This window comes from Falco peregrinus, chromosome 2 (assembly GCF_023634155.1).
Source record: "Falco peregrinus isolate bFalPer1 chromosome 2, bFalPer1.pri, whole genome shotgun sequence".
In the NCBI taxonomy this organism is placed as follows: domain Eukaryota; kingdom Metazoa; phylum Chordata; class Aves; order Falconiformes; family Falconidae; genus Falco; species Falco peregrinus.
In genome coordinates, this window is record NC_073722.1 from 65,534,317 (window position 1) to 65,547,095 (window position 12,779).

Below are 12,779 nucleotides of genomic sequence, written 5' to 3' on the forward strand. Positions count from 1 at the left end.
GCTCCTCCGGCCCATGCCTTCAGTTAGCACTGCTGAGGCGGTGATAAAGAAGTAGTCAGACCTCTTCACCAGCAAAATCCTGAAAGGTTGTTTTAATAATGTTCTGTGTACTGCTAAAGGGCAAGTTCTGAGCCAAAAGTTAATGGTTTCAACTTGATGCTCTTGTAGACTTTGAGAGACAAGCATTTCAGTATCGGTAGGCTCTCACATGGATATACTTTTCCAGCTCTCTCTAGCAAAACACAGCCCTAAAAGGCAAAATCTTCAGCAGCAGCATGTGCCTCATTTTCAGTAGCTCTGTCAGCTTTGTCTCAGAGCAGCTGAAGTACAGTTTACATCTCTCCCTCCTGAAATTGAGCAACTGATGGAAACAATACAGGACAATATAAAAGTGCCAGTGAAGCATCCAAAACTACTTAAAAACAACAGAACAAGTAGAAAGTCATTAGTAAGACTACTGAAACCCACAAATTAAATTATATATTTCTCCCCTGAGGAAAATGTGAGATTGAGCGTTGCAAATTCTTCCAGAGGAAGAGACCATCTGGGCAGAATTTTGAAAATCACAGAAAATGCATTAACATGGACTGGGCATTTGGCCAGAGGCAGCTTACCAAAAACTGAAGGGCCTCAGGACTCAGTGGACAGTGACCTGGAGGCCAAGCTCAGAAACAACACACACCAAAATTATACTCTTTACAGCAGAAAACTTCAAGAAGAAATTTGGTTTTGGTTGAATAACACCAGCATGTTTGTGTCCTTGATTAAAAGTATCTGAAAGAAGCACTTAAAAAAATCAAATATTTTTAAATCTAAAAAAGATAGTAACATTTTATAGGATAAAAGTTTTACAATTATTTCATTTTGGTCGTGGTCCCGTTCAGATTATTTTAGCCTAGAAATAAATAAAATACAGCTATTCACACCATCCAGCCCAGGAAACTGCTTTTTGTACCTTTCTTACATACATAGTTGGTGGACAGAAGGCAAATCAAGGCACCAAAATTAGGTCTGGGAAAAAACCACTCCCTTTTCTGTGGATCTGCATGCCCAAGGTTGGGCTGTCTGAACATCCATCTAGACGTCCACCATCAGAAACTCACAAAGATGAAAGCTCTGCTTTCTGCTCTGCTTTCTGATCCACTTTAGTCACTGCATGGCCTAAATTTTGGGATTAGCAGACTTCTCAGAGAAGATAGGCAGGTATCCAGTCAATCTGTATGTAATCAGAAACTGCACCTTAGATTTCAGCTACAAAAAGCCTTCCAGTAGCCCAGGACTCCCACTAGACTTAAAACAAGTTACTACCCCATTCTCAGAGCAGTGCATGTACACATCTGCCACCAGAGAATGAAGGACAAGGCTACCATTCCAATATTAAACACTGCAAACTAAGCTTTTTATTATGAAAACATCTGCATAAATCTGTTAGCCCCAGCCCATTTATTGTCATTCCTTAATGGGTAACCAGGATCAAGATCTGGCCTTCCATATTCAGCACGCAGTCCAATTAAAAAGATACATATATAAAATAAAAGCCTATTTTGAGAGCTAATTTTTAAATACGTATATTTATCATTTTATTTGCAGACTAAATGTTTAGGTTGGGTTTAATTCACGTTTATTGAAATCCATGAAAGTTGCTGTATGATGGACAAATACAATTATCTTTACTATGGGAATAAATGTATAATGAAATCTTAGCTTTTCCTCTTTAAAATAACATACTTGACAGTAAGTATAGACTTTGGCAAAGCAGTGCTCCCCTGCCACACAGCACATTTAATGAAGTTACTCCTCAGCTGTTTGCTGCTGCACTGAACTGAGCCAAAATGAGATAAGCTAACTAAGTTTGTAAGCACTCCCAGTCCATTAAAGTGGAAGCCTCCACTGGAGTAAAACACTTTACAATTTCAATCTAAAAAGTATGTCAGCTTATCAAAAAGACAGTAATTCTGACTTTTCACAAAGCAATTAGAGCAGAAAGCAATCACAGAAAGGAATTAAGAGGGATTTGTGGTCAGATCTCCCATCAGGATCACTCAGACCAGACAGATTCATTCAACCTCAGATCTCTTCCTTTGCCTTGTCACATCCTGGCCAGCAACAGCTTTGGCATGTATATACTGAAAGAATGCCAATGGCACTTGCAGGCACTGCAATTAATAAGCAAGGATTTAATTTACCTATTAAAAAACATTATATTCTGGGAAGCTAATGAGAAGCCATTTTATTAACAAAACAAAGTACTTTCTCTAACCGCAATATTACACAGCCCACCTGAACTCAGAAAGGGGAGATTTTTGATTTCTGAGAAAAAATCAAGACTTCTGCATGGAAAACCATGTCACTGGAACAGTATGTGCTGCAAAATGGAGCTTTAATAGTCAATAAAGACAGAAAAAGGCAGTGCTTGCTACCTCATAGCTAGCAGGTTTTAAAATTAATGGAATTCATCTGTCACACACCACTTAGCATATCTGTATCACTTCACCAAGTAATGCCACCATCAGAGAGTTATTTTAATAGTGAACAGGTAAATGAATAGTATAAAGGGTAATAGAATGGGGAGGAAAAAAAGACAAGACCATTAAGTCAATAATTTTTTTCTTTCTCTCTGACACTGAAGAGTGAAGATGCCTTTTTTAATTTCTTTAAATGGGGAGGAATGTAAAAAAAGGGGGCATGTATTTAACAAAGCAATTTACTTAACACAAGAGAAATCTTCAAGCTTATTTCAGGGGCAGATGCCTAGTGGTGATTGCACTTCTCAAGGGTAAATAGAAAGAACTTTACTGCAGGCGTTACTGAAAATCATAACCAGAAAAACTCTCCAAACCAAATGATAGTTTAGAAAACCGACATTGTTTTATTGCAGCGCTGAGTGCATGGGGGATCTTTCCTCCTAACATGCGCACCAAGCTACCCGAAGGTACACATTACATACAGTAGAGTACTTGTGTATTCATAGAACATTACATATTTGTTTCCATTCACGAACAGGATTGGTTACAAGTTTCTCACTTCTAATGCAAATCAGCGCACATCCTCAGGTAGCACTGCTGAAGTTCTTTACCACCTACCCATGCTCCCCAAGCAGGGGTCTGCCCTCTTTCCAGGGTGCTATTTGCGTTGGAGGTCATGATCTCCCATTGCAATTACCTTTCTCCTACTTTCAACTAATCTTCTGTGAATTGCAACACCTTATCAGGTTGTCTGTCTTGCAGCCAGATTTTTTTTCACTTGGAGACTTCTTTCTGCATTTCTTTATAATTTAGATAACGGTGTTCTTATCATTAACTGTTCTTTGTTTTCCAAGATTGACTCCCTTGATTAGAAGTCCTTTCATTCATCAGTTTTGATAACTTGAGATGGTGGGTACTTGAAAGGGTGAGTCATTGACCTAAACTTTTTGCACATTCTTAACTAAATCAGAGTTTGGTAATGAGGGAGTTTAGGCAACACATGGATAAATTATTTACATAAAGTAAACTGTGGTCCAAACTTCAGAGTGACTTCAGACTTGCCCCTAACAATTCAAAGCCTTCATCTTCACAGCCTTTGTTCTCCAGAGCAGCTGGTAAGCCATGGTCTTTGGTCAAGTAGTTCTCAAGGTCTAGACTGCCTCCTGAGTGGGCTGTAAGGAGCAGCGATAGATACACCATAGTCCTTTGAGCCTCAGCAGTGGGAGGCAGTGGATGGACGTGCAAACTACCAAGAGCCTCAGGCAATTCTCCAAATGTGTGTCTATGCATTCCCTGCTTCTGCAAGTGCTTATTTCAGGACACTCAAGGGAAAGCCACCTTCCTTGACTAGGAGGTGCAGAAGTGAGGATTCAGCATGCAGGAGGATTCCTACATAAAGCATCTTGTTTTGTTAGTTTTCCTGGTGGTTGGCTTGAAAAAGCAGCACATGAGATGGCCGTCCTGCTCTGCATTATGAGAAGGCTCCCTACCTTCCCCATGCTCCAAGCAGGGAGCAAAATGCACAGGCCCACGCCGCTCTGGGAACTGGGGACCTGTGGAAAGGTGGGCTGCTCTTCACACAATCACTCACTGAAGCCATCCAGAGGTTTTAGTAGCCACTGGGTTTTGATCTGACAAGCTCTTTCGCTCAGTTCCTTCAGTTCTAGCACTAGCTCGGTCCAGAGAGGCAGCACAAAACGTTACTGCAGCTTGAACGCTTGGAGCTGTAACATTTTGTGGTTTGCTTTTAACCTGCTTTCAGTTGCTACTTTGGGTCACCACTCCCACACCACGCAGAGCATGGAGACTGGGGGAGCGAGGGGGACAAAGCAAGAATAGCTTTGCATGCAGGGCATGTTTTCTAATGTACAGCCTTGTTATAGATTTGCTAATAAGTTAAGATTGATTGACTTTATTTGATTGATTATTTGATTTTATAAAATTATTTTATAAAATCGAAATATAGAAGGACAAGAAATATTTTAATGAAACTTATAGTTGCACAGTAAAAGCTGCTATGAGATCTTCTGTACATCCTGTACCAAGGCTAGAAGAATGGGCTAGAACCATTGTTAAAACTTAGGTAATAACTTTAGGGTTTGAAAGGTTTCTTTGTATTTGACCAGTCTTCTGCATGTAGAAGGTGTATTGAAATGTCAAAATATGAGATTAATGGAAACCGGGGAGAGTCGACTGGAACAGCTTGTAGTTACCTGCCAAGAAATCGTGAACTTTAGTAAAAGGTAATTCCGGCAGGGGGAGATCGCGACCACTGACTCACATACCACCTACCCAAATTGTACCCCAGACCCATTTCTAGACCTTTCTAAGCTCTACTGCACAGAATCGGATATAGGAGGAGAATATGTTAATGATTTATGGGAAATATTATGATTATGCATGAATATTTAATGAATATGCATGAATAAGTTCTATATATGGTGTCTGATTTTGAGACTTGGTGTGCGTTGATTGTGAGAGGACTCGCTCACGCACCCAGGCATCAATAAAGAAGTGTCTGCTTATCTACATCACATTGGTGTCGATAAGTTCTTCATTCCGAGATTTCGGTAACAGCCTTAGCGCGCTCTGATGTGTGTAGCCCATGTATAAAATCTGCCCCCATATATTAACCAGTCCACTAGAAAAAGAGTCCTGTGTCTTCTTCAAGTCTTCCCATTCCTTTTCATGAAATAAAGTACACCTATTGCACAAGAGATTATCTGAATTTTGCAAAGATCTTTTGATCATTAATAGAAGAAGATCGCAGATAGTCAGGAAATATAAAAATGTTTTATTCACTACCTTCAGCTAACTTATTCTTCCTCTACCCCAGTAATAAAATTAATACATTTGTACTCATTCTCAATGTAGTATTTCACATTCCACCTGCAGATATATCTTTTTGTCTTTTAAATATCTATGAAATGCATTAAATAATCACTGTAAGCCATCTTTTGTTGGTAACTTTATCATTTTATTGCGCTGAAATATTCATACAAAGCCAACACCTTATCACTATATTATTACAGGAAAGCGATTAAGGTAAACTATATGATTCGGAGAAAATAGAAATCCCTCTATTCTGTTGCATACAATATATTGTTTCCATCCCCTGCGTTGGTCAGTGTCAGAAAACATCAGAAGTTTGCAGAGCTATTTGGATGCGTGTGTGTGTGTGAAGGGGGTGGTTCTTTAGTAGCATTACCCACTGCACAGGGGAATAAAGGCAGCCCATTTTTCTTTGCCCTAGTGCCTGGCTCTAACAGAGCACTTGTCATCATAGCACGTATAAAGAAGTGAGTGCAATTTTTTCCTTGGCCACAGCTGGTGAAACAGAAGTATGGCACAGTCTGCCTCCAGTTATGCTCACAGCTACTGACTGCTGCAAGGCGTCTGCAGTTCTCAAATGCCAGCTCAGTGCACAAGCTGGTCAGCCGTACAACCACATGAGTGGACAAAACCTTGGCCTCGTCCCAGCAGATGGAAGTGGCTGGTTTTACAAATGCAGCTGCTTTCAGATGCCTTAACACCCGTGTATTGCTTTTGTGTACCTGTGAATGCTACTGATCCCTTAATACCAGCCCGTAAATTAAAGTCTACACTGTGACTTACTTCATGGAAGAATCTGAGTCTATCTGAGCACCAGTCTTCCTATATCTGTTTGAAATTTGATTTGGTAAAGATACATTTATTTCTTCCACGTTATATGAGATAAGAGTATCCAATCCTTGTCTGGTTTGGATTTTGGTTTTGTTTTTATTTTTTCCTTTTTAACAACTCATGGAACACTGAAAAAAACACTCTCCAATCTAAAAGACTTATCAAAGTTATGGATGTTGCTGATATAATGAAATCAACTGGGAAATCTGCATAGACAGTCAGTACAGTTTTTGTGTTTAGACCATATTTAATGCAAATATGCCAGAGAACAGTGAACAGCAATTGTTCCCACACAGTCTCATACAGCCAGCATTATGACCAAGAACAGCCAGCCTGTGAAAAAATCAATCCTATTGATGAACGGTGCTGGCAGAAAATGGAAACACTCCACAGTGAAACATCTCACAAAAGCTCCCTGTTCATCATCAAAAGCTTTTGGTATGAGAAAGCCCGAATACTATTATACATACATACTTACATATATATATATATATAAATATATATATATATATATGTACAACTAGTTTCATTAATGAATTATTCTTTCCTAGGAAGCATCAAAGAAGTTAATGAAACATTTTCTTACTCTGTAGAGACCTATTTTAGGTAATAACTGTAAAAAAGAAAAGGAAAAAAAGATTAAGTACAAATAAGAAAATCTTGCCCAGGAGTATTCAAATGGGGGGATGGGGGGGGGGGGGGAAGCAGAAAAAAAAAAAAGCCCCTCTTCCTTGAAAAGTTGAACTGTTTAAAAAAAAAAACAAACACCACTACACACTCTGACCCACATCAGCAACTCTGCCTTCTCACAACTTTATAGATGATAAGGTGGGACCACAAAGCAAACTGGGACTGAACAGTCAAGTGAAAAACAAAACCAGCCCCCAAACCCCACAGATGGAAATGGAACTGAAGCCTCTTCCCCACACCCAAGGCTGTGCAGCAGCCAGAAGAAAGCACAGCACGAAGTGAGTAACAAAATGGCAAGGTTGAGCCTGTGTCCAGCATGTCCCTGAGGTATACTGGACATCTCAAGCCTGTCTGGAAATCCTGCTCACTGGGCAGTGGAAATTACTGGGCAGAGAGGAACCATCCCTGTGGGCAACAATTAGGAAAGGAAAATAGACCCTCCTGACCTTAGGTACCTCTGTCCTTCTGCTAATGTGTTCTTTCTTATCAACTGGAAACAGCCCTCATGGATGTAAAGCGCAGGAAATCACCTCTTATGTTTGTGAAAAACTACTTTAGGTTTGATAGAAAGAAAAGCTCTGTCAAGTCGCTGTTTTTGACACTCGCACAATGAAACAATGGTCAAATAGGCACCATTCACATTCAGCAACCTAGAGCATAAAACAAACCTGGGAGCTGGCAGGTTAGCTGAACATAACATGCTGGGTAATTTATTATACACAGCTCCCTAATGAGCTATGAAACAAATTCAGATGTGGCCATTTTAGCAAATTCAGAATAATCTCCATCTCTCAAATATCCAAGCTAATGATACACAGTTTGTTCACAAATGGAAATGTCACTTCCCCAGTCTGTTGCTACTAGTTTTAATGTCAAGGTAGCAGTAACAATTCTATACCTTTTTGCATCATAGAGGTACCTAAATTCTCCAGCCGAGTTTCAGTTCTGCTTGGGACTGCACAGGCAGTCCCATTGAAGTGCCTTCGCTGCAGGGTGGGCATTTTGTAAGAATTCTGAGACAGCTCAGAAAACATCTTTTGATTCAAAAGCTTTGACAAGGGCTATCCTCCCTTTACTCTTCCACATAGGTATCAGCACTTCTTCATTTAACCATAAAACCAGTTCTCCGCTAAGCATGCCTTACCAGCTAGAGGTTTTGGGGTTTTGGTGTTTTTTTGTTTTGTTGGTTTTTTTCAACAGGGAAAAAAATTGTGGGTATGCGCTTACGACTCTCAGGCATACATGATGGCATTCAACAGTTAAGATGTACATATTATTTGGTGTGTCTGTTGGGAAGTATTAGATACTATGAGCTCAAGACTGTGAAGCCTCAGTTAGCTTAGCCCCATGGTAACTACAAATTAATATGCTATAAACACACCATCTTTCTTGACCTGCAAGACATTTGTATTCTGTCACACCCGGTTTTAAAAGTGTCAGGCGAAGGTGATTTTGCAGACTATTATATTTCATTAGCAAGAAGCTTTCTGGATACTCATTTACGATTTTCCCTTCCTTAATTAAGTCCAACTACTTCTAGTTACACCTTTGTGTGCTTCATTAAATCATTTCATTTCCTCCTTGGTATTTAACAGCCTTCAGTTATTTGCAGACTGCTGAGCTTCATTCTCACCCTTTAGGTTGGCTAGGGGCCAAAACTAAACTAGCCATCTCAGATCCTCAGCTAGCATAAATCACTTTAGTACTTCTAATCTTTCCTCATGCTGTACAAGTTGCCCATTCCAAGTCAGTGATCTTCTCATCATTTTTTTCTCTTTCAGTTCTGACCTCTCCCTACTGATAACACAATGCCCAGACTCAGCATGACATTCAAGAAATGAGCACACCAGAGTACTTCTGTAAAGCAGCCCAGATTGCCACTGGCTTTTTCTAAAGGGGTAGCAGACCAATATCTAATTCTGATCTACTATCAGAATAGTAGACTGTCTCCTTCAATATTTTCTTCCTGTGCTGTATACATGTGAAAGTTTTCAATAAAATAGTTGTAAAAAATAGAATTTAATAAAACTTAATCCACTTCCATGTATAGTTTTGTGGTTTTCCCCACTCCAACGTATTTGTCTCTTGCTGAATCAGAGAATCTCAGGTCTGTTTATCTCATTGAGTAAAACCTAAGCCCCAAAAGAATCTCACTGGAGTGTGCGCCAGTTACGTGTATGAGATTAGCTGCTTCTGAAATGCAATGGCATAATACCTATTGCGCACTGGGACAGATATGGGGAATACCCGTGGAGCTTACAGATGTGTACAGTACAGAACTGGGAGAAGGAAGCAGATGTGCTGTCCTTCAAGCTGAATTATTATCTAGCAGTGGTAGAGCTGCTATGCAAACAGAAAGCTAGTCCTCATCTCTGCTGCTTGCCAGCGAGTACATTCAAGGAATTGCAGGTGTGCTGTGCCTGTGAGTAACTTCTATTGCTTGCTCCTGAAGGAACTATGCATACTGCATAGTGCTGTCATGATGTGCAGAACTGATCTCTCCAATAAGATGTATTGTCCTCAGTAATTTCCCAGTGACTTCAGCTGAGTAACTAACAGAAGGAAATAGCTTCAGCCCTTTGCGCCTCTGAGGACTCAGCTTCCCTCCCAGCCCAAGGCAGATGTTGCTGTTCCTGCTGCGCAAGGGACAGAGCGTCTGAGTTTTGCTTCAAAGCATAAATGCACGGTTCAGAGTGTTCAGAGGTCATGTGGTACCATGTAGCTTCTCAGAAACAACCCCACTAACAGTCTGCGGACACGAAGCATGGCAAATGGACACGCTATGAAAAGCAATGATTTATCACAAGAGAGAAGGCAGGCACACAGTGTTGATAAAAGACATGAAAGGCATTTAACACCCAGGTTTTCAATGGCCTAAGTAGAGAGGTTATTTTCCTCAAGAAAGGAAACAATCATGGCTGGGATACTGCAAAATAGTGTGAACTGAACACAAATGCCAGGAAATAGTTTTCGACAGAACTGACACAGCTGAACTAGTGTTTAGCAAACAGGTCAGTAGCTGGGGCGATCCCAGAGGGCTGCAAATGTCAACATGGCCAAGTAGTTCCTTGCGAAATGAAGGGAACTGCATCCTACCCATGCTCTCAGAACAGCAACATAAGCGACAGTGCCATGACTGCCAGTTTTTAGAAAGATGACTGTAGTTTGCTTCTCGCCCTTCCACACTAAAAGTGAACACCTTTTGCATCCTATAAGATATATACATCTATCCCACAGAGGAACAACAGGATGGCTATCTGAGAATTACTTACGTGTAGGTTAACAAAATAAAAACTGTCTTCTCAGACCCACTGAAAATAGCACTAGTAATAAACAGCTTTTCATGCTCAACAACAATCGATCAGACAGGGTATCAGATGTTCAGTAACGGATAATTTGTATCAGACAATATTTGCTAATTAGACAATTCCTTGCTATGTCTTATTAAATAACCAAAATTAACCATGACTCTTCAGAAAATCCTGTTCTTTACTTTGAAATACAGCAGACTGAACACTGTCAGCTTCTTGAGGCAGACTGATTAACACATCAGAAACTGCAGACTATGATAAAGCTGTTCCCAACACAATGATTCTGAAGAACAGAACTGGCCAAGTTACCATGTAAAGCTGCTCTGGGGTTGCTCCAAGCTACACCATACGTATGGGATCTTAATATAGACAGTACCTGTGCAGAAAACCAGCAGGACCCAGACAGATACGGTCTGTACCTTCCTTCCATATGGCTGCACATTTTTTCTGTGTCATTATTTGATGCTAGTAATACTACAATGGGTGCTACTATTTGTCCATGAATGATCTCAAAGGCCAATTCTGCTTTCAGCCACCGAACAGTTGGCTCTGATCTATGCCAAATGTGGGTATGGACACAGTGATCCAGAAATTCACGCTGTTATTCACTCTTGACATGAACATCTCCCATCCCCACATAAACCTCATTTTTCTCCAGCTGAGAAATGTGCAAGACCTTTGGATGTCTTTCTAATCCAAGGATAATCCACCTGGAAGTTGTGATTTGAATTCAGGCCCTTTTAGTAGCATAAAGAAGACTGTATGTAGCAGAGTCCAGCTGAGTTCCCAGTATACGTGAAAAATGAATAAGAGGTTAAGAGCCAAGTCAGTACAGGAAAAAGTTGAAATGTGAGAAGTTTGCCCAGCAATTTACAGGAAGAGAAAGCTGCAAGTAAGTCTGAAAAGACAAACCTAGACCTCAGTTGAGCTCTCCTCAGAATTCCCGACAAGCCAGTGTACCACACTCCAAATTATTCTTGACTTTAAAGGCTGCAGTTTGAAACTAACCGATTCTTAAACTAATGAAGCACAAGGAAAATGTAGTATATTTTGTCACAGAAATCTTCCTTCCTTAGGGGGCTTTCCTTTGTTTTCAATCACTTAACCTGTTTTAATTCTGTTGCTCACAATAGCAAGCACCATTATGGCTACAGGATTGATTTTTCTCCAAAATCATCCTGTGCTGTAATCAGATCTGCAGAGATTTTAAGAATGAACCTTGCAAATTCTGAGGTTTTTGAGGTTTCCTAGAAAAATCTACCTCTTGGAGTAAAGTGGATATGCTACAGTATCAGCTTTCAGTTAGGCTTCTCACCTTTGAAGCTCCATGCATGATGTTTTTAATGTCCGTGTTGGCAGGGCAGTGTCTGTCTTAGCAGAAAGCGACTGGAGCTCTGATTCTAGAAGGGCACTTCATTTTACATGTTGTGATCAGCTCCAACGGGAATATGAAGATGAGGACTTTCAATCACGCACAGAATTCTTGCCATCACTGGCAATCAAATGTGCTGCAGGGGCTTGGCCTCACCCCAGCTTGCTTCCCCTGCCAGTCTGAATTTTAGTATTTTTACGCTTTTCTCTTTCCCTCTACAATCAGCCCACACACATACACATGAATACACTCGCTTAACATCTTTACCTCTGCAATCCTGTAACTAATCCAAGAGTCAATAATGAAACTGAATTGCAAGCTTTTGAGGGCAGGATTGTGTTTTTTATACTGTGCCTTGGCTTTTGCCAACAACCAGCTTCTCACTCAGGTAATCCCTCTGAAAGCCCCAAGCAGCTACATGTGTGGTAAAACCACAGTGACCCCAATGCAACTTTTGACATAGGTACCCTGCCTGGAACACTAATGCTGCCTTCTGCCTCAACGTATCTAAGCGTTAGGGTAGGACAAACAGTGACATGTTCTTTGCCTTCAGTTTTAGAGCAGTTTTACTTCAAGACCCTATCTAAACGGGATGCAGCCACTTCAAAAAGAAGAGATTTGAGAGGGCATTATCAACCTTCTCCTGCAATGCCTGTTTTAATTAAGCTCTGTTGAGCCAACTGCACTTTGTGCTTCTTATGCCTTTGTTTGCTGGGTATGAATCATCTTCATCCTTTGTGATTTCATTCCTTTGCTGATGGAAAAGATAGCAGGAAAGGATTCCTCAGGATTGATTAACTAAGCTCTCACCCCATTGCCCTTGCTAAGTTTAAAGAGAACTGGAGGTTATAATCATCTTTATCACTGCACGTCGCACAGCCATGCAGATTTCCATCTTTCATTTTATCATATCATGACTTTGCATTTAAAGGAGCACATAGCTCTGCTAAAGCAACCATCCCCTCTCTTTGCAACCAACAGCAGCCAAGAAAGTTCTGGATAGCTACAGTATTCTGGGAAGCCCCCTTCAGTGATCATGGATTTACAAAAGCGCTTGTTGCGGTCTAGAGAACATGATGTTAATACTATCGTGGTTGAAATTGGTGCTTCATCCTATACTACCTGTGTGACCTTGGGCCATTCGGGTTGGGTTACGGGCACAGCAGCACCATGCCCCTTACAAATGCCTGTGAAATTCTTAGACCTGGCTTTGTTCTTCAAGGATAGCACTCACAGCAAGTGTATGAGCCTGGAAAAGGACTACTGGGCCAGTAGGGT